General features: G+C 39.1%; 1 pseudogene across 1 annotated transcript; it reads left to right on the top strand.

Moving 5' to 3' along the window:
• Nucleotides 1-27,826, top strand: LOC143882463 (cysteine-rich receptor-like protein kinase 15; annotated as a pseudogene). The gene is made up of 15 exons (XR_013252245.1): nt 1-1,538; nt 2,065-2,265; nt 12,425-12,547; nt 12,621-12,802; nt 12,910-13,120; nt 13,220-13,457; nt 14,020-14,170; nt 14,275-14,582; nt 23,556-23,671; nt 25,078-25,229; nt 25,336-25,545; nt 25,645-25,882; nt 26,483-26,567; nt 27,357-27,422; nt 27,518-27,826. The product of XR_013252245.1 is annotated as a cysteine-rich receptor-like protein kinase 15 (transcript).

The raw sequence follows: 27,826 nt of genomic DNA, 5'->3' as shown, positions 1-27,826 counted from the left end.
TATCACAACAAAGCAACATGTTGTGCCATGTACGGAAGGGTTTTCTTGATGGGTTTCGGCAGCAGCCTTGAATCAAAGGAGGAAGAGAAGCGGAGACGAAAGGGGAAAATGGTTTAGTACAGATTTCCTCTAAGGAGAGAGGAAGATGGGGTAGGGTTTTGAGAATGCGGGCGGTGGGAGAGCGAGAGACGTGTAGCTCACGTCAGTCAAGTCGATATCGTCTATCCTATATGTTCCCAGTCCCACCACCCTTCATTTTCTTCTCCAACCCATCATTATTTGTGAGGTAACTTAGGTTGAAGAGCAAAAAGCCTTTACCATTAAGCCATACGTTTTTTTCGTTCAAGCGGCTTGACTATAAAGGCCAGAACGCTTGGCCGTGCCTTGTCCACGCAAATCAGCTTAGTTGCAATGACCCGGAGGGAGATGGCATGACCAGAAAATTTCACTAGATGTAAGGTTTTGATCATGCTTAGATCATGAGGGTGGGCCCATTTGAAGCTTCTTCTGCGGTTCTCAGATAACACGAGAGCTTCTTTACAATATTCCATGATCAACGTAATGAATTTTACTCGTTCTCAAACGCCAAAGTCAATCAATTGACTAAAAGCTACTTGGGGGAGAAAGGTCCCTCAACCATCGTTCATCTTTCCCGCAAAAGCAAAGCCTCCCATCCTTCTCCTCTTAAGAGAGTTTGTTTAAGCCCGAACAAGCGATGTTCCGTTTTCTCCCTTCAAAGATGTTTCAATTGCTCTTTCTTTCTTCTCTTCTCTTCATGCTCCCAACCTACACTACCGCCCAAGGTCTTCTCTACAATTTTTGCTTGGATACAAATTATACCTCTAATAGCACGTATGAGACTAACCTCCTCAACCTCCTCCCTACTCTCTCCTCTATCGCAATGGGCGTCGGCTTCTACAACACCACCATGGGGGAAAGTCCCGACGCTGTGTTCGCTCGAGTCCTCTGCAGAGGCGACATTACCCCCGCCGAGTGCCGGAGTTGCATCAATACAGCGGTTCAAGATATCATACAAGCATGCCCAAACAGGAAATCTGCAATTATATTCTACGACTACTGTAATTTACACTACTCCAACTTACCCATAGTCTCCTCGGTGGATAATTCTCCAAGGATTTATATGTGGAACACACAGAACATTTCAAACCCAGATGAGTTTAATGGGACATTGGTGAATTTGATGGGTGCACTTGTTTCTCAAGCTGTCCAAGCTTCTTCACCTAGAAATTTTTTCACTGGAAAAGATTCTACAAGCCTTCAAACAATATATGGGCTTGTGCAGTGCGCCCCAGATTTATCTGAAAATGACTGCACTACATGCTTACAAGGTGCCGTCTCTGAAATTCCAACGTGCTGCAATGGTAAGCAAGGTGGGAGAGTTGTTGGGCCCAGTTGTAGTTTGAGGTTCGAGATCGATCTTTTCTTTGGGGCCTCAGATGGAGCACCAGCACCGGGTTCACATCTAGCACCAGCACCAGGTCCACTTGTAGCACCACCACCTTTTGCTGCTCCGGACGGTAAGATTTTCAGGTCCTCTTCACCTTAAGACTTTCAATTACGTCTTTCAAAAAATGATACTGGCACTCCTTTCTTTAGAAAAAGGGGCTGGAGCTTTTATATGATGATGATGTCCGGGGCGTACTTTTGCATATTTTTCAATAAGTATACTTGCTGAGCCCACCTTGTTCGAAGATCCAAAACATTCATTTGGATCGGGCCAACCTATTTCCGTTGGAGCCCATCCAAATGTATATATGGTTTGGATCTTCGAACAAGGTGGGCTCGCTGTTCTTAAAAAGCTTCACGCACATGCGGGCATCATATAAAAAAGCTCGCAGGTGCAACCGTGCAAGGATTGACTGTGCCTGTTAATTGCGTCCGTGGTGTCCTCGGATCCTTTTTCTTGTAGCATTTATAAAGAATAACATTGAGGAGTGCGGATATCAATTTTTGGTAAGTTCGTTAAAATTAGTGAAAGAGGATTGCTATCATTTCCCTTACTAAGTGACTTTTTCTAAGTGGTGGGGGCTTAACATGTTGCAGAAACATGCTGTCTACGGGATTTCAGAGACAGATTTTGCTTCTACACATGCACCGAAAAATTAACTGTAGATCAGTGCAGGGCACTCGTACAAAACAGTCAAATCAACCCTGGGACTTGTCAAGAGTACAGGTGGAACCGTGTAGGCCCTTTCGGTGATTCTGAATCAGCAGCTCCTCCACCAGCAGCTCCACCAGGACCTTGTAAGTTCTTCAAGTTCTTGTTAGAAAAATGATGTGCAAATCTGTAATTTAGGATTCGAGATTTTCTTATACCAAATTAATCTCGTAACTTCAAAAGTAGATTTGAACAGTAACTATTTTCTGCAAGAATTAATTGTAAAGAAATAAACAAAGTTTAGATCACTTATCGAGTTGAGGTACGAAGGATCTTCGCTGTGCTTAAGGCAAATATCGCTCCTACTATGACGAATCTGTAAGTGTTCGATACAATATGAACACTGGCAACGGATCTTAGCGATTTAACATTGAGAAAATCACATGTAACAATATGGAATAAATTGAAATGAGAAAAAGACATACTGGAAGCCACAAATCTTATTTTTCTTTCTCTTAAGGTTTCTCTTTGCTACACAATAGTCAGTGATGGGGACCGGTTTCCTTTCTCTTCAAGCGTGGATTCTCAAAGTTTGGAAACAAATTCGTTGTGTGCAAATAGGACCCAAGAGTACTTTTTATAAGCGTTTGTGGGAAGAGATGCGACTCCTCATCGCGCCAATCCCTCTCCCCAAACGTCTCTTTACGTTTATACCTTTTCACATAAAGTCTTTTCTTTAATGACTTTTCACAAAAGTAATTAACTAACCAAATGATCTTGACCGTCGATCTTGCAAAAGCCACATCCACCGTTAGGATTATTTCCTAACATTCTCCCACTTGGCTAGCAAGATCTTTGAGCCAAAGATAAGGATCATAACTTTAAATTAGTTAGATAATAAACCCAACATTCCGTTTAGCAAAAACTACCAACAATAAACCATGTAACCATTGGGTCACCAACTCTACCCAATAGCCTACCCCATGATTATATTATTAGTAATTCTTACTAACATGAATGTAAAAGCATACATGCATAAGATGTAAACATGGTCCAAAATAGTCTACAGACATTCTACCTCTTACTCACAATCCATTTACGTAATGTGCACAAAATGGAGCGGTAGAAAATAATATATATCAGAATCATAAAATAAAATGTGATCACAACAGTGTATCTCAATACCTAATGTAGACTCCCACTGTCATAGGCTATCAAAAGTGTCAACCAACCTTATGCGCGCTACATGCTCTCTGAAGAGCTTTGGTGACAAGCCCTCAGTCAAAGGATCTGCCAACATAAGTGCGGTGCTTATGTAATCTTCAGATACACACTGATTCTGAACTTCCTCACGACAATATGTCAATACATTGACCAAATTACTTGATTTGTCGTTCTTGGAATTGTAAAACCGCAGCGGAATTATCACAATACATTCCCAGTAACTTGTCGACTATCAACAAGATAAAACCCTGAGATAAAATTTCGCGACTTCAAGGCATAGTACAAGGCCTTGAAGTACACAATAAACTCTGTACCTAAGGTGGAAGCAACTGAGTGTCAGTTTGACATTCTTCCACGATTTAGGACTTTCTGCAAAATATATTAGAGCAGAACTTTAGGTATTCCGACAACAGTCGGAATTAGATTAACCAATCACACTAGGGTTATCTCATTTACTTTATGTGAGCATTAAACCTTTAGTCCCTTACAGACAATATATAACCTTTTGGCAAATTTCCAATGATCCATACATAAATAACATTGGTACTTTCTAAATTTGCCCACCATATAGGTTATACACAGATAGGTGCAGATTTAAATATTCAATAGACCCCAATTGCGGAACTATTAGGGAACCTCTTTATCTACTCCTATAATGAATCGATCCTGGGACCTTGGAACTGACTGAATATATCACCTTTAACTATAGGAACACTACAAATTGAGTAATTTATCCATGTTCAATACTTAGGACTTTACCAAGATAGACTTTCTGCAATCTCAGCAATCCTCGAGTCCCAACTAGGTGAATCTAAACTCCTATTATGTAGGATGCTTCACCTGAATTCTTTTGTATGAATATCATTGAACATGGCTAAGTACTACTAGCAAGTAGTATACCATCAACACATAACACGAGGAAAATAATATTACTCCTCTGACCTTAAGATATATCCATTATCCTGTGACAATTCCTTAAAACTTAACATAGAGAATACTTGATGAAACTTTATGTACAATTGTCGAGAAGTCTGCTCTAAACCTTAAGCAGAATCTCTAAGTCTACAGACTATGTGCCTCTTTCCTTAGCCTCAAGGATTGTTCAGTAGTTGTCACCACCAAAACATCTATAATGTGGGTTGTTAACTTATATGTGTCTTTTAATGTTCCAATGAGCATTGATACCACCTTATCTTGGATCACCAGTACCGGTACTACAATTTGGTTCTCCTTAAATGTGATTTTACTAAAGACACTACACTCCCACTAAGGTCACCATCCTTTAGAAGTCTTGGCATTTAATCCCGACAATATACGTACTATGGGTCAATCAACAGAACCTAAAACCCTTAAATACTTTAAGATAATCTATGAAATTGCAACTTATGGTCATAGAGCTTAATCACTATATTCGTGGGTTATAAACTTTTGCCTCATGTAAACAACCCAAAGTTGCATGTTTCCCAATTTCAGCTTCCTTATGACCTATAAATCTTAAAGGGTCTTAGGCACAGTCTTACTTGGATCACAAAATACATGGGTGTTTTAAGAGTTTTAATCCACAATCTTAGGCAACAGAGAGTTGCATAAATGACCCTTATTGTTTTGATCGTTTATGTCAAGTTAATTCTCGACTCTTACCTTATAGATCACAAACAAATATAGGGCCTCTACTTCTGATTAGAGAGACACATTTAAATATGGCTAGAAAATTTAACCAAAAGGGTAACACCTTCCGCCACCAACTGTCAGAGTCCAAAGATCCAAGATGTCATTGTGAATGACCTTTAGTAGATCAATACTCTTGGTAACACCCTAAACCAAATAATCTTTATATATTTCTCCTTCAATGTACCCCGTATCATTGTTTAAATCGATAAAATCAAGTGAATCTAGAATTCTTCTTTTACCCAACTATCCTCAGATATGTGGTTAAAAAACTTAACCTACTGATTGGATAAATTCTTGTTCACGCGATTTCATTTATTTCTAACAATACTGATTATCTTATTCTAATGCAAGGTAGGCCAAGTCTGACCTTGAGAGAAGTGCAATCCAAGTCAATAAGGATTGCCCTGAAGAGAACCAAAATCACTAAATGGGAAATGGAAAACTAGAGAGAATCTATTATATTTCCAAACCTTGATTCATAGCCAAAGGAATCAAGTTTTTCTAGAATAAGATTTCTAGTTCATATGAAACCAAAATTTCAGAAAAGAGTGGCGAGTAATAATGGATTCAACAGCCACCTTTATTCTATTTCCCGATATAATGGTATACTCTCCTCTACTTAGCACCTAACTCGCACCAAGACCTCACATAGAATTCTAAATGTACAAATCTTTTTTCGGAGTACTTACGAAATAGAAATCATAATATACAAAGATATGGTATTAATTCCAGGCCATATCAAACTTAAGGGATCCATACTTTAAGTATGTGTCATTTATTATTCAAGATAATGGCACTTGATACAAAGTTCACTCTCTTTAATTGATAATGCTAAGACTAGTCTATATCTTCATGACTCTAATGTTGCCATTTAAAATAACCAAGAGGGGTGTCGAAAGTGAGCACAACCAAGGTTCTGAATCTAAAGCCTTTCAAAGTGTGCCAAAACTACAACTTTGGTGAATATACTTTAAGGTTATCAAAACACATCATAAGGGTATTTACAGGTGCTTCCAATGATCCTCTAAAATATTCACTAACTACATTCAAGAACTCCTTTGCATTTTCTAGTCTTAAAAATATCTCGAATTGCATAAAAAATGGAGGTCTACCATTACTACTAGAGTGATACTAACATTGAACTCCCACTATTCATAAGCATCTTTTAGATGTGGGTTTAGTGAGCCTGTCATTCAATGATACATAGTCTAGCCTTTTGTAGTCTTGAATTATGCAGATCTATTCCATCACTTGCTAAGGTTTCTGACCCACTAAAGTACTCAACATAATCGGTATCTAGAAAAGACACTAAGATACCAACAACTTCAATGTCACAGACACAGACTTGCAGTTCCAAACATGCTCACTTCTTATAACACCTATTCAGTCCAGAAATGGAGTTTAATTAACTCAATCCACGATTTTAATCAATCCAACTGAAAAGAATGACTAAAATGTATAAAATCATGATGATACATAAGTGTGCTTCTAATTAGATACCATATGTGCCATCGTGGGTCGTCCATTGGACCGTGCCATGATGCAGAATTGGTTTCTAGTTTAGAAAACACAATACCATGATTATGAAGAGACACCGGTGTATCACCGTGGTCGTCCGTTGGGCCGTGCCACGGCACACAATTGGTTCTCACATACAATACTCAATCAATCTATCTTAAGGGAAAATTAGTTAGATTGCCCAGAATCACAAAAAAAACACAAAAATGTGACCCCGACGAAACATCAAACGTGTCATTGTGGGTCGTCCGTTGGGCCGTGCCACAACACACAAACGATTTTCAATTCAGGAAATCACAATACTGTGATTCTGGCGAGACACCAGGCGTGTCACCGTGGGCCGTCCGTTGGGCCGTGCCACAGCACACAATTGGCTCTCCCATGAGACCAACTAGGGTCTGATAACCTTATACTTGAGGCGCACATCACCGTTGGGCAGAAGTATAACCCCAAACCAGGTTACCCAGGCCTAGCCCTCTCACACCGCCTATTTGTGCAAAACAACAGTCATCCGTTGGGCTAAGTGTTGCTCTTGGACAAATAGTCGCAATTGAAAGTGGTTCATAGTCCATAAATGTGTCATTGTATGCGACACTGTTCTCAAAATTAACCACGTAACCTTAAGCGATTTCGTTTCCCAGTTGGAATCGCAGTTCTTTGTTCATTCATTTAGTGACCAATCATAACAAGATATAGTTCAATTTCAACTAAAAATAATGAACAACGTAATAAACTTGTGTATACAAACAACTTTCAAGTTCCATGATCAAACATAATTCAATGTTTTAGGATTTGAAAATACACACTATCAGTTTATTATAACTATAAGCTTGGGTTTTAAGCATATCTGGCATGAACTAATGTGCATTCATGTTAAAAGTTTAGTCCCATATATGATTTCAACTAATCATTTTAACCCTTAAGTTATATGCAAAACATAAAGCATATAAACAACATATAGGGGTGCTTAAGTTAAGAATTAGAAACCAAAGGTGTTCATTGACTGAGTTTTAATCATTAAACAACATCAAAACTTTACATAACTTGGTCTCCATGGCATTTAGTTAATTCTTCAAGAGTTTGAAATCAAAATTAAACTCAAGACCCACTCTAAAAAACCCAAAAGTTATAAAATTATACTGGAATTTTAAAATCCAAACTCCGAACACCAAAACAGACCTTGGAAACGGGTTCATAATGGTCTAAAACCATAGAAATGGTCTAACCCAAGTCCAAAACCCCAAAATATTTGACTTAAAATCAAACTTACAAAACCAAAAGTCTTGATTTTACACTGTAACTATATCATACAGTGCTTAAATACCAAAAATGACCTCAAAAATAGGTCCAGAACGGTCTGTAACCTTAGGAACCAATCTAATCCGAGCCCAAAACTCCAAAACTTTTGACTCAAAACCAAATTTATAAAGTCAAAAGTGTTAAAAATACACTATAAGTGTATTATACAGTACTCAAATGGCAAAATGGATAGCAAAAATGGTTTCAAAGGGTTGCAAAACGTTCGGAACCAGTTTTACTTGGGCTAAAACCCTAAAATATTTGACTCAAAAACCAACTTGAAAAATCAAAAGTTTTTGAATTTACACTATACCTATATGATACAGATGCCAAATGCCAAAACTGACCCAAAAAATGGATTCAAAGTGGTGCAAAACCTCCAGAACCACTATAATCTGGCCAAAAATCTCACAAAAATGGGCCAAACCGAGTCAAACACAGATTTGGGCCGTTTAGGCCTATGGGCCGGTTCAGGTCAGGTTGGGCCATGCGGTCTGGTGGGCTTAGAGGGTCTACTGGGCCTAGAGGGTCTACTGGGCCCTTTTTAATTGAAAAGCCCATCGCGGATCCTTGATGGGCCCGCGCGGCCCGGTTCGGCCCGCCAAGCCCGACACTATTCATCGTCTTCTTCATTAAAATAGTGAAAATTCCAGCAAAATCCGAAAAAACACTCAAAGTTTGATTTATTATTGCGGCTTCGTTTGAAGTCCGATTGAGGCTCACATGTCGAAAAATCTCCGGTCGGACAAGCCGGTCGCCGGCGGCACACGGTTTTCCGGCAAGGTCCAAAACTTCCCCAAAAGTTAAAATTTTCATCTTTAAATCGCCGCCAAACGCAATCCAGACATCGGATCGACGAACCATTTGTTGCGTTGGATTCATGGGAACACAAGCAACGTTTCTGTGCCATTTAATCATCGATCCGACTCCAAAATTGATGGCGGCACTCAAAATACAAGTTTTCACAAACCCTATTTCAATTACTTTTAATGCGATTTTCTCGCCATTTTCTCGCCGGAACCGTGGCTCTGATACCACATGTAAGTGTTCGATACAATATGAACACCGGCAACGGATCTTAGCGATTCAACATTGAGAAAATCACATGTAACAATATGGAATAAATTGAAATGAGAAAAAGACATACTAGAAGCCACGAATCTTATTTTTCTTTCTCTTAAGGTTTCTCTTTGCTACACAATAGTCGGTGATGGGGACCGGTTTCCTTTCTCTTCAAGCGTGGATTCTCAAAGTTTGGAAACAAATTCGTTGTGTGCAAATAGGACCCAAGAGTACTTTTTATAAGCGTTTGTGGGAAGAGATGCGACTCCTCATCGCGCCGATCCCTCTCCCCAAACGTCTCTTTACGTTTATACCTTTTCACATAAAGTCTTTTCATTAATGACTTCTCACAAAAGTAATTAACTAACCAAATGATCTTGACCGTCGATCTTGCAAAAGCCACATCCATCGTTAGGATTATTTCCTAACAGAATCAACAGTGCAGATGGACGTCTCGGCGTATGCTTCCAAGATACAACAACTCTTGCTCCAGGGGTGTGCACTCACGCAGCCCGGATGCTTTAGAACTCGCTTATATGTGCCAAAATTGCCTTAATCAGAAAGCTCGGGGGAAAAGAGCAGAAAACCAGAGAGAAGAAAGAGAACAGAAGAAGAATATGTTTCCCAAACGGTTACTAAATCACGATTACGTCGTATCTTAAACGGTAACAAAGAGATAAATTATAACGGTAAAAGTAATTAAATAATTAGTAAACCAAAAGAAAAAAGGATTTGGGCCCACGCATGCAGCCAAGCCGGGCGGCGCGTGTGTGGTATGGTCTAGCCCACCGGGCCACTGGACCATGAGAGTGAAAATATATATAAGGGCACTCTCTCCCTCTCAAACTTCCCATCTAGGACTAAAGGTTTACACATGACTTTAGCCCTTTTGGAGGGAAGTTCAAATTTTAGTTAAAAGCCTCAAACACATAAAGTAACTTACAAAAGGGCAAACCATAAAGGACAAAAATTGAGGCCATTTGTAATTTTAAATTACATATGACTTTTTCTTTAAATAAAAGTCAACAGTTCTCTCGACTAATTTAGTCCAAACATAACTTCAATTATTTGTAGGGTCTCAAAATCTTTCTTAGTAGGGTAACTAACAGCATTAAGAGTCAAATTCTTTTAGCCTGGAATTTTAGGGGTGCAAGTTGGGTCGGGTTGGGTTGGTCGACCCGATTTTCAACCTAACGAGGCTCAACCCAACCTGACCCAAGGAACCCTTTTTTGACCTAACCCGAGGAACCCTTTTTCCCAACCTGAACACGACCCGAGTTCAACCCGACCCGACCCGAGTTTTGAAGCTTACAAAAAACAAATTTCATAAAAATTATCGGGTTTCACTCTAATTAGGTTGCCCAAACCCTCAACCCGAACCTGATCCGAACTCAACCCGAAGCTGACCCGACCTGACTTTTTTTTTTTCGGTTGTACCTGACCCGAGTTGCACCCCTTAGGAGTTTTGTACTAAGGACTCAGTTGGGACCCTAAAATTTGACAAAAAACATACGTTTTGTTTCTATTATGTTCACTAATAAAATTTTCTTAAAAAAACAAAGGAGAAGTGATTCAGGGAGCAGTCACACAAAGAGCAACTAAAATAAGTCATGGGAACCAGGTATATGTCTTTCATTCTCATCTCATTACATTATATAGATGGCCAAAACATAAAAATAGAAACCCAAAAGGCTTACCTAACAATTATTCTCAATTTTCTATCTAAAGCAACATAAATAAAAGTTAGAAATTGGTGTAGCCGGAAGCTCGAAGAACAAGTTGAAGGTTGAAGGTCATCAACTTTTGGTCGGAATAACTTTCGAATCCACGAAGGGTGCTCGTCGAATCCATGAAGAGTTGTTCTATGAATTCACGAAGAATAAAGTAAAGTAAGATGAAAATTCTCCTTTTCTTTACTTTTAGCAAAAAAAAATAAAAATAAGGAAGAACTGTGCAACAACCCTTGCACATAGGCTTTTATAAAAACACTAACTTCTTATCCGAGTAAAACTCTACTTTCTAATTTCTAAAACTATGGACTCAAATTATAAGAAAAAGCAACAAGCCATATTCGTGTAAAACTAATTAGTAGCTAGAATAAAAAAAGAATTCTAACTCCTACAAGAAGGAAACAAATAAACTAAAATAAGAAACTCTATGTAGCAGGAATCTAACTAGGAAAAAAAATCAAGCTAAAACCACTTTCCGGACATGTTAGACTATTAGGAAATTTCCAAATTGTAATGCCTTGCAGCCCATGTCATTCCCCTCCACTTGAAGAGAACTTGACCTCGAGTTCATTAGTAGCGTTGGCATAGTAACTTAATTTGAAAAATATAAAGTATCCAATTGTGCCGATGAAGCATTCTTGCAAAGTAAAAAGTGTGCCACGTGTGCCTAGTGCGGATGATTCATATGGGAGAGGGTTTATATTTCCCTCTAGACCTTTCCAAACTTCCCATGACAAAAACTTTTCGTATACCCAAGCTTTATACACAATACCTCGGAAAGCCTATTTTAAAAAATGAATCCTTTTATCTTGAAAATATTTCCAAAATATGCATGGAATGGAATTTGATATAAAAATATATCGTAGTGGCTGCTATATAAAAAGTTGGCAATTGTGCACATTAGGCAAAAATCTATTGTTCAGCTAGAGTTGTCCAATAAGTAATTTAAGAGTTAGATGTAGAAAATCGATGGGCGAAGGTCCGATCAAAACCCGCAATCAAAAGCAAAATAAAACAAACCACAATAGCCACATACAAGAACACACTCGGTTTAAGTGATTCTACACAAAGGCTTACGTCCACGGGCGACCTAGAGAATATTTCATAGAGCAGGAAATATAGAAAGATTACTAAAGGTTCCTCAATTGATTTAGTACTTGACCGATTCTCAAACCCTTCTCTTGCAACCATTTCCACAACTTACAAAGATTTCTCTTACTTCTCATCCAAACGAGAAATCCATTGTCGTCCTCTTTGAACTTTTGAAGCTTGAAGAACTGGGAGAAACCCTTGAGGATGCCTTCACCAAGCCCTTTCCTATATCTCCATCACCAAGAGGCACAAAACTGTGTGAGCTTTTCTTCTCTTATTTTCCCTTTCCAAGAGGCACAAAGCTGCCCTAGTTTATCTTCTCTTGTTTTGGTCATGTGTTTAAATCCTTTGCATCATAGGTTTTCCAAAAATTTGTACCCCCTGCAGTACGCAGCGCCCCCATTATAGCACGATTTGAAGTCAAAAAGCGTTAAAGTTGCAAACTGATCACGTCAAATCACGCTATAAGGGGGGCTCACGCGTACTGGGGTGCGAATTTATCATTGCCCTTTCTAACATATAATGCGATCCCCCTTTTAATTGGGACCATTCACGAAAATAGAAATCTTGAGAAACAAGGCAACTTCCCATCGTTAGACATTGATACTTTGTTTCCTTATTATAGTATTTGATGTGGAAAAAAAAATAGATGGTTCATTTTATGTTTAATTAATCCCTACTGAATTGGCAAAATGTTTGATTCTGAAAGCAGGGAAAAAAAGACGGGCACTTGTAATAATCTTCAGTACTCTAGGAGGAATCTTAGGGGTATGTCTGCTGGGTTTGTGTATGTACTACTACTGTCTATGGCAAAGGAAGAGACCAGGAAAAGGTAAATTGGTAAACTTTTAGAAACTTTTTTTATAAGTCAAATCCCCTATTACATTTGCTACTAATTTTCGCAGGGAAAAAGGAAAGTAATCGTGGTCTGTTACATCATTCGGGGCCACATGTATATAAGCTTGGAGGGGATGATTTAAAGGATCAAGAATTGCCATTGATAGATTTCGGCACCGTGGAAGCAGCTACAGACAACTTCTCAGATGAAAATAAGCTTGGGGAAGGAGGTTTTGGTCCTGTTTACAAGGTAACAATGATTTTCTTACTTGTAACGGTTGAATATATCCCCAGTAGTAGTATTCGAACTCCAAATAGGCTTTCTAATTGAAAACTAAGACATGAAACTTATTTCAGGGCATTCTACCCGATGAAAAGGAAATAGCAGTTAAGAGGCTTTCAAGGAATTCCAGGCAGGGTTTGGAGGAGTTCAAGAATGAGGTGATGCTAATTGCCAAACTTCAACACAGGAATCTTGTGAGGCTCTTGTGCTGGTGTGTACAGAAAGAAGAAATGCTTCTCATATATGAATATATGCCCAACACTAGCCTTGATCTCTTCCTCTTCGGTGAGTAGAATTTGCCTGCAGTATGCGATTTACACGCTAGTCTAGAGTGATTAGCCAATTAATCTAACAAAGCAAACGGTTGAATTTTGTCTTTACCAGACACGAAAAGGCATGGAGAACTAAACTGGAAGAGACGTCTTGACATTATTCGGGGAATAGCACGTGGCCTTCTCTATCTGCATGAGGACTCTCGACTTAAAATCATTCACAGAGACCTCAAAGCCAGCAATGTATTGCTGGACAAAGACATGAATCCCAAGATATCGGACTTTGGCATGGCCAGGATTTTTGGTGGAAACCAAAATGAAGCTAATACAAACAGACCCGTCGGAACATAGTAAGTGCTTCTTTGTTAAGGTGCTTGGAGTGAGAAGACTAAACCTTTCAGTTGCTAAAATTGCTAGGATACATACTAGTACAGGGGATGCTAAAGAAAGTTGTGGTGCTATCTACCAGAAATTAGTTATTGGTACTTTATTTAGGAGGCGCCATTAAAATTGAGGTGATATGACATCGTTGCATTAGAATTAATTGTTCAAAATGCAAAGGTATTTTGCATGGCCGATATCAGACATGCTGCTTTTTGTTGTTAATCTCAGCCTTATACATATTTTGTATGGCTGATTTCACAACAACAAAGATCTAAAGCAAGAGTGCTTAGACCACCTCATTAATATGTCGTCCTTCTAAGTAAAAAGTTATTCAATGATTAAAATACGCAGAGACAACATATATACTAGCTTTGAAAGAAAGGCAGAGGATTTATTTAGCACATACTGCCAAAGTGTTGAGAACAATCCTTTGCCATGCCATGCGAATGATGTAAACATTGCTCATATCTTGTTATCAGTTCATCTTTAATGCCCTAATCTTGCCACCCTCATTTTGATCTCTGACAGTGGATACATGGCTCCTGAGTATGCTATGGAAGGTCTATTTTCTGTGAAGTCTGATGTTTTTAGCTTTGGAGTTCTCCTTCTAGAGATAATAAGCGGGAAAAGGAACAGCGGCTTCTATCGCTCTGAACATGCTCAAAGCCTCCTCACATATGTAAACTTGCCCTAACCTATAGCTATAGTTTCTCTTCCATTTAGTTACTTTGGGGTAGAAATTTTTTCCTAAATAATACTCTCCCTGTAATGTAAATGTTACAGGCATGGAGATTATGGTTGGAATGCAAAGCCCAAGAATTGATAGATCCGTCAATGACCGACACATGTCCGACGAGTGAAGCATTGAGATGCATCAACATTGGGCTTTTGTGTGTTCAGGACGACGCAGCAGATAGGCCTCCCATGTCATCAGTTGTTTTCATGCTGGGAAGTGAATCTCCAAGCCTTCCAAAACCTAAACCACCTCCATCATTTTCTGTGGAAAGAGGAGTTATTGTAAATTATGAATCTTCAGAAAGTTCTAAAACCTCTTCTATCAAGGAGGCAACAGTTTCTGGTTTTGTGGCTCGGTGAGCGAGCAATTCCAATAGGTTGATCCTTTTCTTTGGATGGGGTCAGATCATAACAATTTATTCATGGGTTACATCCCAACACATATTTAAATAACGTGTCATTGAACATACTATAGGCCTATATCATATGATCATGTGAGCTACTATGTACTAAGTGGCCAATGAGGTAGCATACTATTGAAGCATTTTTATATCAAATTCTTCAAGTTTCTATTCAAGAAATGAGAAACAGGATAAAACGGTGTATAAGGGGTGCAAATTTGGCCCTGTCAGCCCTGAGCCCGAACAGGGTCAGGGCTGGATTTTCTAACCCTGAGGGCGGGTCAGGGTTCATTTTTTTAGACCCTGACTCAGGTCGGGTCGGATTCTGGGTTAATGCCTTGGGTACCCTCACCCGGTCCGACCCTAAGTTTTCTATTATAGAATTGAACCATCTATGCATGTTTCTTTTGCTAATGTTTTCTATTATCTTGGATTATGTTTCTTTAGATTATTATTGTTAATTGTCTATGTTGCCCGTCATGTTGTTGAATTCATATTGTCTTATTTTGTTCCCTTTCTATTTTTATTGATCATTTTGTTCTATATGATAAGTGGTTGCTTTATTTTTGGCACTCTTAAACAGGTATTTGCACTAGGGTCAATTAGGGCCGGCCCGGTCCGGCCCTGCCCAATCAAGGCCAATCAGGGCGGGCCATGGGTTGAGGTTTTTTGGCCCTGACTCAGGGTCAGGGTGGGTTAGGGCCGAGATAAATGGGATCCAGGGTTGGGCTAGGGTTTTGAAAAACCCGACCCAACCCGACCCAACCTGACCCTGTTGCAGCCCTAGTGTATATTGTATTCGGGCTCTGAATTGCTCATCTAATGGGCAAAATGAGAATAAGCCCAAAATCAGAATTGCTCTAATTGAACCGTCTTAACCATTTCATTTTGGCACGTGGGGTGGTGGGTTAGATGGTTTGGATCTTTTGTGTAATTCTAACCACTAGTGGTAACCAACTGTGGGTGCGACGCACAGTTTGAAAGAAATTTTGGGTTGAAACATAACAAAAAAAATTTAATATAAAGATGCAATCATTAAAATAAGAGTGTTGATATTAATTACTTAGATATTTAAATATAGGGAAATGATATTTACGCCCCTTTTATCACCAGGGACACCCATTTTTCCAGTGTACTTTGCACTCAAAGCCACTGGATTTTTCTGACGTAAAGTACATTAGCCCCCTTTTCTGCACGATATCTCAGATAAGTTATCTGAGCAAGAGCTCCAAAAAAACATATGGGCCCACATTGTTTGGATGATCCAAAGCATTCATTTGGATAGTCCAAAGATAGATAGAGTGTGCACAAAAAATCTGATCCACTGGATTATCCTAACCCTTTGATTTGTAGAGGTTAAATTGGATGGGTATAAACCTCCACAAATCTGTCCATTTTTAACCTCCAAAAATCGAAGGGTTAGGATGATCCTATGGAGCTGATTTTTTGGACACACCTTATCTATGTAAGGGCCTATCAAATGAATGCTTTGGATCATCCAAACAATGTGGGCCCACATGATTTTTTGAGCTCTTGCTCAGATAACTTATCTGAGGTATCACTCAGAAAACGTTTCCCTATATATATATATATATATAAATATATATATATATATATATATATAGAGAGAGAGAGAGAGAGAGAGAGAGGAAAAGGATTGTACGCTCGACCGTACCTAAAGTTAGGTACGATAGAGTGCCAAATCACATGGGTCCCACATTTTTGGTGAGCATCTAAACTATTCATTTGCAAGGCCCCATCATAGATAGGGTGCATACCAAAAATCAGCTCCATAGGATGATCCTAACCCATCCATTTGTGGAGGCCAAAATGGACAGACAGTGTTTGTCCACAAATCTGCCCATTTTGGCCTCCAGTTTTGGAGGGGTTAGGATGATTCAATGGTGCTGATTTTTGGTATGCATCCTATCTATGATGGGGCCTTGCAAATGAATGGTTTAGATGCCCACCAAAAATGGGGGACCCATGTGATTTGGCACTCTACCGTACCTAACTTTAGGTACGGTCGAGCGTACAATCTTATTCCTCATATATATATATATATATATATATATATATATATATATATATATAATGGACATCTTTAAACCTTCACAAATTAGTCCATTTTTTGCCTCCACAGTTTGAATGGTTAGGATTATCCTATGGATCTGATTTTTTGTGGACACCCTATATATAGATATAACGGTTCCTACACAAGTGTGTAGATAAGTTATCTACACACTAGCTTAAACTACAGTGGGGGGACACATTGTTTGGGTGATCCAAACCATTCATTTTTAAGGCCCTCTCATAGATAGGGTGTCCAGAAAAAATCAGATCCATAGGATCATCCTAACCATTCGAACTGTGGAGGCAAAAATTGGTCTAATTTGTGAAGGTTTAAAGACATCCATTTTACCTCCACAAATCGTAGGGTTGGGATGATCCTATGGATCTGATTTTTTGTAGACACCCTATCTATGTGAGGGCCCGGTTCCTACACATGTGTAGAGAGTTCTCTACACACTAGCTTAAAATACAGTGGTGGCCCACATTGTTTGGGTGATCCAAGCCATCCATTTTAAAGGCCCTCACATAGATAAGGTGTCTACAAAAAATCAGATCCATAGGATCACCCCAACCCTACGATTTGTGGATGTAAAATGGATGTCTTTAAACCTTCACAAATTAGTCCAATTTTTGCCTCCACAGTTCGAATGGTTAGGATAATCCTCTGGATCTGATTTTTTGTGGACACCCTATCTATGTGAGGACCTTAAAAATGAATGGTTTGGATCACCCAAATAATGTGGCCCCCACTGTATTTTAAGCTAGTGTGTAGATAACTTATCTACACATGTGTGTAGGAACCGTTTTCTCATATATATATATATATATATATATATATATATATATATATATAGAGAGAGAGAGAGAGAGAGAGAGAGAGAGAGAACGATTTCTACACACAAGTGTAGATAAGTTATCTACACACTAGCTTAAAATACAGTGGAGGCCCACATTGTTTGGGTCATCCAATCCATTCATATGATTGGCCCTCACATAGATAGGGTGTCCACAAAAAATCAGCTCCATAGGATCATCCTAACCCTTCGAACCGTGGAGGCAAAACATGGACATATTTGTGAAGGTTTATACATGTCCATTTTACCTCCACAAATCGTAGGTTTGGGATGATCTTATGGAGCTGATTTTTTGTGGACACCCTATCTAAGTGTGGGCCAATCAAATGAATTGTTTGGATCACCCAAACAATATGCCCTCCACTGTATTTTAAGCTAGTGTGTAGATAACTTATCTAGTAGAAACCGTTTTCTCATTTGTATATATATTGGAACTTGGGCACTTTTTGATTATTTGTTTAAGGGAAGTGATATTTACGCCCCTTTTTATCACCAAGGGCACCCACATCAGTGTATCAATGGCAAAAAGGGAGCTAATGTACTTTATGTCAGAAAAAATCAAGTGGCTTTCATGGGAGTTAATATCATTACCCTTCGTTTAATTTTAAACTAGTTGCAGACACGTGCGTTGCACGGGGCGAGGAAAAAAATATGCTTTATAAAACTGTTTTAAAACAATATGCTTTAAAACCAACCAAAGAAAAAAAAAAGTTTTCACCTAAAACCAATTCTATGAATGAAACTCAAACAAACCCACTTCAGGGGAAAAAGGAAAGTTTAATAAGAGTGCAGACCAAAACAAAAACCAACTTGCCCTAATGTTTGAAGCCCTTCTTTTTAATGATAAATACCAGAGTTATAATGGGAGTATTTCCCCATGGACACATATTTGTAATTGCACTTGGCAGGAGGGTTGGTCCATATAGTTGCATAGACAAAATTATCATCTGTTTTAGCAATCAATGGAATTCTTGCATCAACAACAAATTTGTGTAATTGCAATTTCTAAGACGAAGCTAATTGAAGAATTCATTGAGTGACACCCAATATATTAGTGCATGCTGAAGCATGACGTCGAAACAAATTCAGGACATGCATTGAAAACAACCTTGAATTGGCAACATAAAATATATGTCAAAGGAAGTCATGAACAATTAAAAGCATTAAAGAGAAGCTAACATAGTCCCAATAAAAGAGAAGGAACTCACATTTGTGCAGCTAAAATAACAACACTATATTTCATCAACAATAGTAGAATAACACAAATATAGGGAAAAAACAAAGCTAAAAAAAGAAGAAGATGGAATTAGGACACACGTATTTGCACGCATGGCTTTATCATCCATTAAACCCTTGTAAAAATAATTTATAGATTGGATATGCCCATTGTAGACAATCCATAATAAGCCCGATTAGATGTTAAACCCCCAAATTCCAAATACATAAAAAATAACATAAAGCAAAGTAAATTATTCCCAAAAAACCAAACCAAAACCACCGGCGTAGTTGCTGTTGAGAACATATTACTGCAAGTGACTCCGCCCACAGGGCAAAATACAATGGTAAATTGCTGCTGATGCTACTACATGGTAGCCACTGGATCGTCTCCACCCCTCAAATTCCAGTCTTCTTTCCACTGAAAATAAAAGAAGGATCAATATCAAAAAGGAAAAACGGATTTAAAAGTAAAAAAAGAGGAGAATATGCTTTTTCTTTTTAGTAAGGAGAATGTGCAATCAATTCAATTCTCGGCTCTTCAATCATTTTTTTGAAAGGTTTCTATCTGTTATAGTGATATTCAATGGGAAAGAGTAAATAAAATAGGAAAGACTACTAAAAACCCCCTAGATCAAAATGTATCTACAATAATGCCCTCAAAATTTTTTTAATTACCAATACTAACGATTTGTGCCTTAAATAGCATTTAATCTTTTATTTTGCCCAATTCATACTTAGTTAGAAATCCCTAAAATCTCTCATTAATAATTCATCAATAAAGGCAATGTTTATTTTTTCAAAAAAATGGCAACATTAAATCGTTTGACTCTCTTCGTTTTTCAAAAAGTATCTGGGCCACGATCCAAACCATCATTTGATGGGCCACAACATAAATCATTTCCATAGGATGATCCCAACCCTCGATCTATAAAGGTGTCCATGGTAATGATTTTGAGGCTACAACCTATTTACGTTGTGGCCCACCAAATGAGAGGTTTGGATCATGTAGTATGGCCTGTACAATACTTTTTTTTGCTAGAATTATCTTATGGAATTAGAGGGCCCAACCTTTTGAAGTTCTGGTCTAACAAATGAATGGTTTGGATCACCCTACGGTGTGACCTCGACAATGCTTTTGGAAAAACAATGGACTATACACCATATAAAATCTATCTCATTTGAGAGAGAGAGTTTCAAACGAATAGCCTTTGAGAGATTTTAGGGATTTCGCTATTACCTACAACTAAAGGCTAATATAACCAAGGGTAAAGTGGGTAAAAAAAAGGATTAAAAGCTATTTTAGGCACAATAATGTGGTATTGGTAAATAAAAAATATTTGGGAGGATATTTGTAGATTCGTTATTATCTCGTGGTTTCTAGTAGTTTTCCCCAATAAAAATTACCAAATTACACCCAATTATCATGTCAATTTTCACCAATGAGAAAGGAAAGGAGAGGATAGTTATTCAAAAATCAAATACGTGCAGTGTTTCCTACATCTCTAATTTATTTAGAAGCACGTAAAACAAATAAAGTAGGATTGGAGAGTACAAAACAAAAAAGATAAAAGAGAAAGAGGGAGGGAGAAGAGGGTCCCAACTTGTTAAATTTGTGCCGGTCGGAAGGAACTTGTTCTTGGCATTGGAGGTTGGTAGATGGATCTTTTGCAAAGATGCGGGTTGTCCGTCCACTGGATTGGCCTGTGCAAGAAAAATCCCAACAGCAGTAAACCGAAGAAAAGCCACATTATATCCAAGGAGTTCTTTCTGATGCTCTGCATATCAAAAACCCAAAAAATAGTAAGGCATCGTCTGAAATGAAACCCCCTCCCCCCCCCCCCAGAAAAGGTGGGGACAACATCAGTTTTTCAAGGCCAAGCCTGGATGCATTTGAAGAGTCTTGCAATGGGTTTTATTGCAACTTTTGGAACACGGCTTTACAATAAATAAGAAGGGTAAAGGGTTGCAACGTTTAGAGGTGTCCCTCAAAATAAATACTAAGCAAACCGTTTGGAATGGGTTTAATCGAAACGTTTTGGACATTGGCTTTAGAATAAATAGGAAGGGGAAAAGGTTGCAACGGTTGGAAGGAAATTTAGATTTTTAAAATTTAGACTTTTTATAATTTCGGGATAGAGGAGGGGGTGCCACGCGGCACAACCACAGCTTAGAGGATTCCGCTTTACTTATATACAAGGGATGTGAAAAGGTGTGCTATTTTTGCTGGCTTTTTGGAGTACGAAGGGGCTGAAAAAGGTCTTTGGAATTCGGTTTGGGTTTTCTGCATTTTAAAAAAGGGCTGACTGCGGTTTGGAGAGGGGGTGCCACGTGGCACACGCTCAGCGTACCACATTAGCTTTATATAGATAGTATAGATATATGATTTATCCATATTATGTAAAACTGATTGCAAGTCTTATGAATGAATGAAAAGTGAGCAAGAGGTGGTTACTATTAGACCTGGCAAAAGTGACCCGTGCCCGTGGGTCGACCCGAACCACCCGCAAATTTGCGGGCACGGGTCTAAGTTTCCGTGACCCGTCAAAAACCAACCCGCGGGTGACCCGACCCGTGTTTTTGCGGGTTGGGTCAACCCGCGGGCACCCGCATTTTTACAGTATTTTTTAATCTTTTTGAGAATGTTATCATCACTGCTGTTTGTTTTTTTATGAGTAACTCCTCACTTTATAAAAAGTACGGTATGTCCTGCACCGTAGGATTACCCAAAGTTCCAAACCGTCCATTAGATGGGCCATACCCTAAATAGGTTATGCCCCAAAATTATTTCCATGGGTTGATTCTAACCCTCCGATCTATAGAGGGTTAGGATCAACCCTCTAACATTCAGATTGGAGGGATAGGATCATCCTATGGAAATGATTTTTGGAGCATAACCTATTTAGGCTATGGCCCAACTAATGGACTGTTTGGATCATCCTATGGTGTGGGCCATACATAAAGTGAGAGTGCCCAGAAGTGTTGATAACATTTAAATGTGGTTTTTATGTTATTAGAATTTGCTATCAAGCTTATCCTTTGGCAATTTCTCGGCAAGTGGCCTTTGTGTATGCGTTGACCCGGCCCACCCGAGGGCCGCGCGGGTCACGTAAATTTTGACCCGCCAAAATGCGGGTCATTTTCTCACCCGACCCGTGGACCCGCACCCGCATCACCCGCGGGTTGACCCGGCCGACCCACCGTTTGCCAGGTCTAGTTACTATTGTGGGAAAAATGAAAAATAGAAGAAGACCGGCCACAACATATAATATTACCTCGCCAATGAAATATGATTGTGTTATAAAACAGAGCTTTAAAATTGTACTATTTTGAAGGCCTCTAAAAAATCATTACACACACATGCCCTTGTATGAGACCCAAGTTACACTTCGATCCCTTGTCTTTCCCAGATCTGCATTTTCACCAGTTTCTGCCATGTTCGGCAGCAATGAAAGTTTTTTTTAAATGAAATATTGGTTTATCAATTCGCGGGAGAGGAGAAAGGAGGGTTAGAGGGAGAGAATTGAGAGGACACGTGTGAGGAGATTACACGAAGTGGCTAAGATCAACTGATGTCCTGTTGAGATTCCCCACAACACACTATTTCTATGGCATTTTCATTAAAATCGGAGAGGATGCTTGTGTGCTAAGCATGTTAAAAAATAATGATTCGAAGCATCTTGTATTACATTTTGCTTCAATTGGTAGAGAGATGTGACACGCCGACAGCCAGATAACATCATAGCAGAAGCAAAGGACTAGTGTGACCAGATAAAATTTCTGTTTGGCTAAATGAGATTTTAGTGGAAGTAGTAGTCAACAAGGAGGTGACAAGGGTGGGATATGTGTAGGCATGTCTGAGAAGATTAGAGGGAATTTTGGGGAATTTTGGTAGTGTGTTTGGTTAGATGTCAAAGCATGTGGGAGAATGGAGGGGTGTCATTAACAAAATAAATAGTAAAAGAGAGAAAGAGAGAAAAAAGTAATGATTACACATGGCATTTCATATTCTACTCTTCTCCCCTCTAAAATTTACCAAAAACAAGGTTTGGCATTGGAAAAGTAGGGGAGGGAACAATCCCGCCACATAGGCGCCACCTAAGCCAAAAGCTAATAATTATGTCTCTTCCATGTCTAGAAGTCCAATGGGATTTGAGCTAAAAAATGACAACCAAACAACATTTGGTATTTCATATTCCTAGAAATGCTCAGCCGTCTTCCCTACTTTTTGCAACCAAACAGAGCCTCGTGCTCTCGCATTCCTCCTCCGCCTTCCGTAAACCCTCTGTCTCATGGGCTATTCCTGGAGAGAGAAGCATCAATAAAGAGGGTCTCCATCTTTTCTAGGGTTTTTCCTCTACTCTCCGGCAAGAATGTGTAGAAAAAGAAATTTCATCCAACAGAGTGGTGAAGCACGATCAGTGAGAGGATCTCTGGTTTACAGGTTTCACTTACTATAAATCATTTGTTTCAACCCTCACTGCAATAAATCTTTGGGTGTATTCAAGAACAAGAGGGCCCATTAAGCACTGTCTTAATGGATCCTATAAAACCACGCGATTCAAAACTGCTTAATCAGAAGCAACTAGACGAATTGTTGGCGGAATATGAACAGAGGCAAGCACCGAAACAGAACAGAGCACAGGTTGCAAACAAAGCTACTACAGAAAACATGGCAGAACCCAAATCAAGTGAACAGCAAAAAAACGAAACAACCATAGAAATTTTAGCTTATCCCAAATGCTTCTAAACAGAATCCAGTATCCCTCTAAACTGAATTTTGCAGAATTTCTGGAGGAAAAACTCCAGCAATCCGTTGTCACTCACTCCCCACCAAACTAATTGGGTTTACTTCACTGCTTGCGGTGATGCTGAGCCTTAACAAACCTAAGCCCCCTGAATGTGCTTGTTTTTTTTTTTTTTTTTGTTGAAAGGAAACAAATTTATTAATGAGCTATAAAGGCTATAATCGAATTACATCGAGGGGACAAGATGTCCCACTGTTGTAATTACAGTAACCCTGACAATTATGTTCTTCCCCGCCCGCAACTTTCCTATATGAAAGCCTTTTGCCACCCACAATTACAGTAACCCTGAATGTGCATGCTTTTGGGGAGATGGAAGTTTGGTCTTGTTATTTCAATCCACAATAACAGTGTTTTGTAGTTGAGTTTACTGTTCTTATTCGGTTGCATGGAATTCACGATTTGGTTTTGGACCTTCGAAGATCAGAATGTCATATGAAACTCTTCCAACCTGCTTAAGGTTCGTTTGACTTTATATGTAAATGTCTGTATCCAAAGGAATTTTTTATTTGAATTTGCAGCTCCTGATTCTACATTGTCACACAACCAGACTTTTAAGGAGCAAAAATCCATTTGTTGATATGCAGAGTTAGCCAAGGCAGCCAGAATCCACTGGCAGTCTGTCACCATGGGCGGATCTAGGGGGAAACCGTTATTTTTTCCAAATTAATAAGTTTATTTACCGTCATTCTTAAAGTTGCCCCTTGAAGTTAGGCTTGCCCCTCTGAAAGTGGGGATTTTTTACTCCATGATGTTAGCTTTCTTTGGTGTAAAGTTCCTATATTATAGGGATTATTTAGTACGTCTACCTAAACGACCCACATCCCCCCCCCCTCCCCCCCCCCCTTCCTATCTCTCACACTAAAAATTCAGATATTACGAGATTTTATAAGTTGTTTGGAACTAGAGTATCTTTCAAAAAGGATTGCGAGCCCCCTTTCATAGGATGATCAAAATTGTTCATTTGTTGGGCTACAACATAATGGCTCTGATCACCTGCCTTCTTGAGAAAGGAAAGGAGAAGAAAGTAAGCCAAATTTTCCCGTGATTGGACATGATTTGACATTTTCCGCCGTTCACTTGTTTTCTCGGGAAAGCGGAATTATACAGGTGGAAAATATAAATAATGACGTGGAAAACCAACTTTCTTGCACTTTCCCTCTAAGTTTTCTTACCAAAAGGATGAGATAATCTCCTGAGAAAACCACTTTGCCTGCGTACTTTCTTTTCCTTTATCGGCCAAGTGAACAACGGAATTTTCTCACGAAAGGCTTTTTCTCACAGTTTATTTTCCTTTCTTTTCCAGTTTTCTACGTCAGATTCTTTTCCTTTCTTTTCTTTTCCTGCAGCTAGAAAACAAGTGAACAGAGCCAATGGGTTAGGAGGAAACTGTGGACCCTACCTATCAAAACATGAAGTGGAAAATTGTGGGCACCAACATGCTATAAGAACCATTTTTTTGCCGCCCTTAAATCATATTCCTGGCTCTGGCCCTGTCCACAGGCATAGATTTCCCTTATGTATATATGCATGGAGGAGATGATTTAAAGAATCAAGACTTGCCATCGACCGATTTTGGCACTGTGGAAGCAGCCACAGACAACTTCTCAGATGAAAATAAGCTTGGGGAAGGAGGTTTTGGCCCTGTTTACAAGGTAACAGACATTTCTAACTTATTACGGTTGAATATATCCCAAGTAGTAGTATTCTAACTCAAAATAGGCTTTATAATTCAAAACTAAGACATGAAACTTATTTCAGGGCATTCTACCCGATGAAAAGGAAATAACCGTTAAGAGGCTTTCGAGGAATTCCAGGCAGGGTTTGGAAGAGTTCAAGAATGAGGTGATGCTAATTGCCAAACTTCAACATAGGAATCTTGTGAGGCTCTTGTGTGGTGTGTACAGGAAGAAGAAATGTTGCTTATATACGAATATATGCCCAACACTAGCCTTGTTGTCTTCCTCTTCGGTGAGTAGAATTTGCTTGTAATGTGCGATTTAGACACAAGTCTAGAGTGATTAGCTAATTAATCTAACAAAACAAACGGTTGAATTTGGTCTTTACCAGACATGGCTAGGCATGGAGAACTAAACTGGAAGAGACGTCTTGACAGTATTCGGGGAATAGCATGTGGCCTTCTCTATCTGCATGAGGATTATCGACTTAAAATCATTCACAGAGACCTCAAAGCCAGCAATGTGTTGCTAGACAAAGACATGAACCCAAAGATATTGGACTTTGGAATGTTGAGGATTTTTGGTGGACACCAAAATCAAGCTAATACAGACAGACCCATCGGGACATAGTAAGTGCTTCTTTATTAAGGTGTTTCGAATGAGAAGACGAAACCTTTCAGTTGAAAAAATGGATAGGATAGGTACTAGAAGAAGCAAATCAGTATGGGATGTTAAAGAAAGCTTTGGTGCTATATACCAAACATTAGTTATTGGCAATTTCTTTAGGAGGTGCCATTAAAATTGAGGTGATTTAACACCGTTGCATTGGAGTTAATTGTGCAAAATGCATAGGGATTTTGCACAGCTGACATTAGATATGCTGTTTTTTGTTGTTACTCTCAGCCTTGTACATTTTTTGTATTGCTGATTTCACTACAACAGAGCTCCAAAGCAAGAGTGTTTACGCCGTTGTTGCAGTAAGGGACCTCAGGCGAGGGACTGAACGCAACGATGTTGTCCTTCTAAGTAAAGTTATTCAACGATTACAATACTCAGAGACAACATATGCTAGCTTAGAAGGAAAGGCATAACTGCCAAAAAAAGTGTTGGGAAAAGAACAATCCTTTGCCATGTCATGTAAATGATGTTAACATTGATCATATCTTGTTAACTTTCCGTCTTTAATGCCCTAATCTTGCTCTTTCCACCCTCAATTTGGTCTCTGACAGTGGATACATGGCTCCTGAGTATGTTATGGAAGGTCTATTTTCTGTGAAGTCTGATGTTTTTAGCTTTGGAGTTCTCCTTCTAGAGGTTACAAGTGGGAAACGAACCATGGTTTCTATCGCTCTGAACATGCTCAAAGCCTCCTCACATATGTAAACTTTCCTTAACCTATATCTATAATTTCTCTTCCATTTATTTACTCTGAGGGAGAAATTTTTTCCTAAATACTACTCTCCCTGAAATGTAAATATTACAGGCATGGGGATTATGGTTGGAATGCAGAGGCCAAGAATTGATAGATCAATCATTGATCGACACATGTCCGGAAAGTGAAGCATTGAGATGCATCCATATCGGGTTGATATGTGTTCAAGAAGATGCAGCAGACAGGCCTACCATGTCATTGGTTGTTCTCATGCTGGGAAGTGATACTCTAGTTCTTCCCCAACCTAAACAGCCTGCATTTTCTGTCGGAAGAGGAGGCGTTCTAACGCATCAATCTCCAGAAAGTTCTAAAACCTCTTGGGTCAATGAGGTAACATTATCTAGTGTTGTGGCTCGATGAGCGAGGAATTTGAAGGGGTTGATCCTTTTCTTTGGATGGGACTCAAATCATAACAATTTATTCATGGGTTACATCCCAAGTATATCAATAAGAACGTCTAAAGGAAGCTGGGGTAGTGCTACCGTTGTTCATATCCTGTAGGTGAATGATATTCCCATTGCTCATGTCTTGTTATCTTTCCATCTTTAATGCCCTAATCTTGCTACCCTCATTTTAATCTCCGACAGTGGATACATGGCTCCTAGTATGCTATGGAAGGCCTATTTTCTGTGAAGTCTGATGTTGTGAGCTTTGGAGTTCTCCTTCTAGAGATTGTAAGCGGGAAAAGGAACAGTGGTTTCCATCTCTCTGAGCATGCTCATAGCCTCCTCACATATGTAAACTTTCCTTATCCTATAGCTATAGTAGTTATGTACTTTGGGGATGAACATTTTTGCTAAATAGAACTCTTCCTTCAATGTAAATATTACAGGCATGGAGATTACGGTTGGAATGCAAAGGCCAAGAATTGATAGATCAATCATTGATCGACACATGTCTGGCAAGTGAAGCATTGAGATGCATCCATATCGGGTTGATATGTGTTCAAGAAGATGCAGCAGACAGGCCTACCATGTCATTGGTTGTTCTCATGCTGGGAAGTAATACTCTAGTTCTTCCCCAACCTAAACAGCCTGCATTTTCCGTCGGAAGAGGAGGCGTTGTAACGCATCAATCTTCAGAAAGTTCTAAAACCTCTTCGGTCAATGAGGTAACATTATCTAGTGTTGTGGCTCGATGA

Source organism: Tasmannia lanceolata, unplaced genomic scaffold (assembly GCF_043159265.1).
Source record: "Tasmannia lanceolata isolate RefF3 unplaced genomic scaffold, GAP_Taslan_0.1 ptg000008l, whole genome shotgun sequence".
NCBI classification, from domain to species: Eukaryota; Viridiplantae; Streptophyta; class Magnoliopsida; order Canellales; family Winteraceae; genus Tasmannia; species Tasmannia lanceolata.
This window is presented reverse-complemented; position numbering and strand designations above follow the sequence as displayed.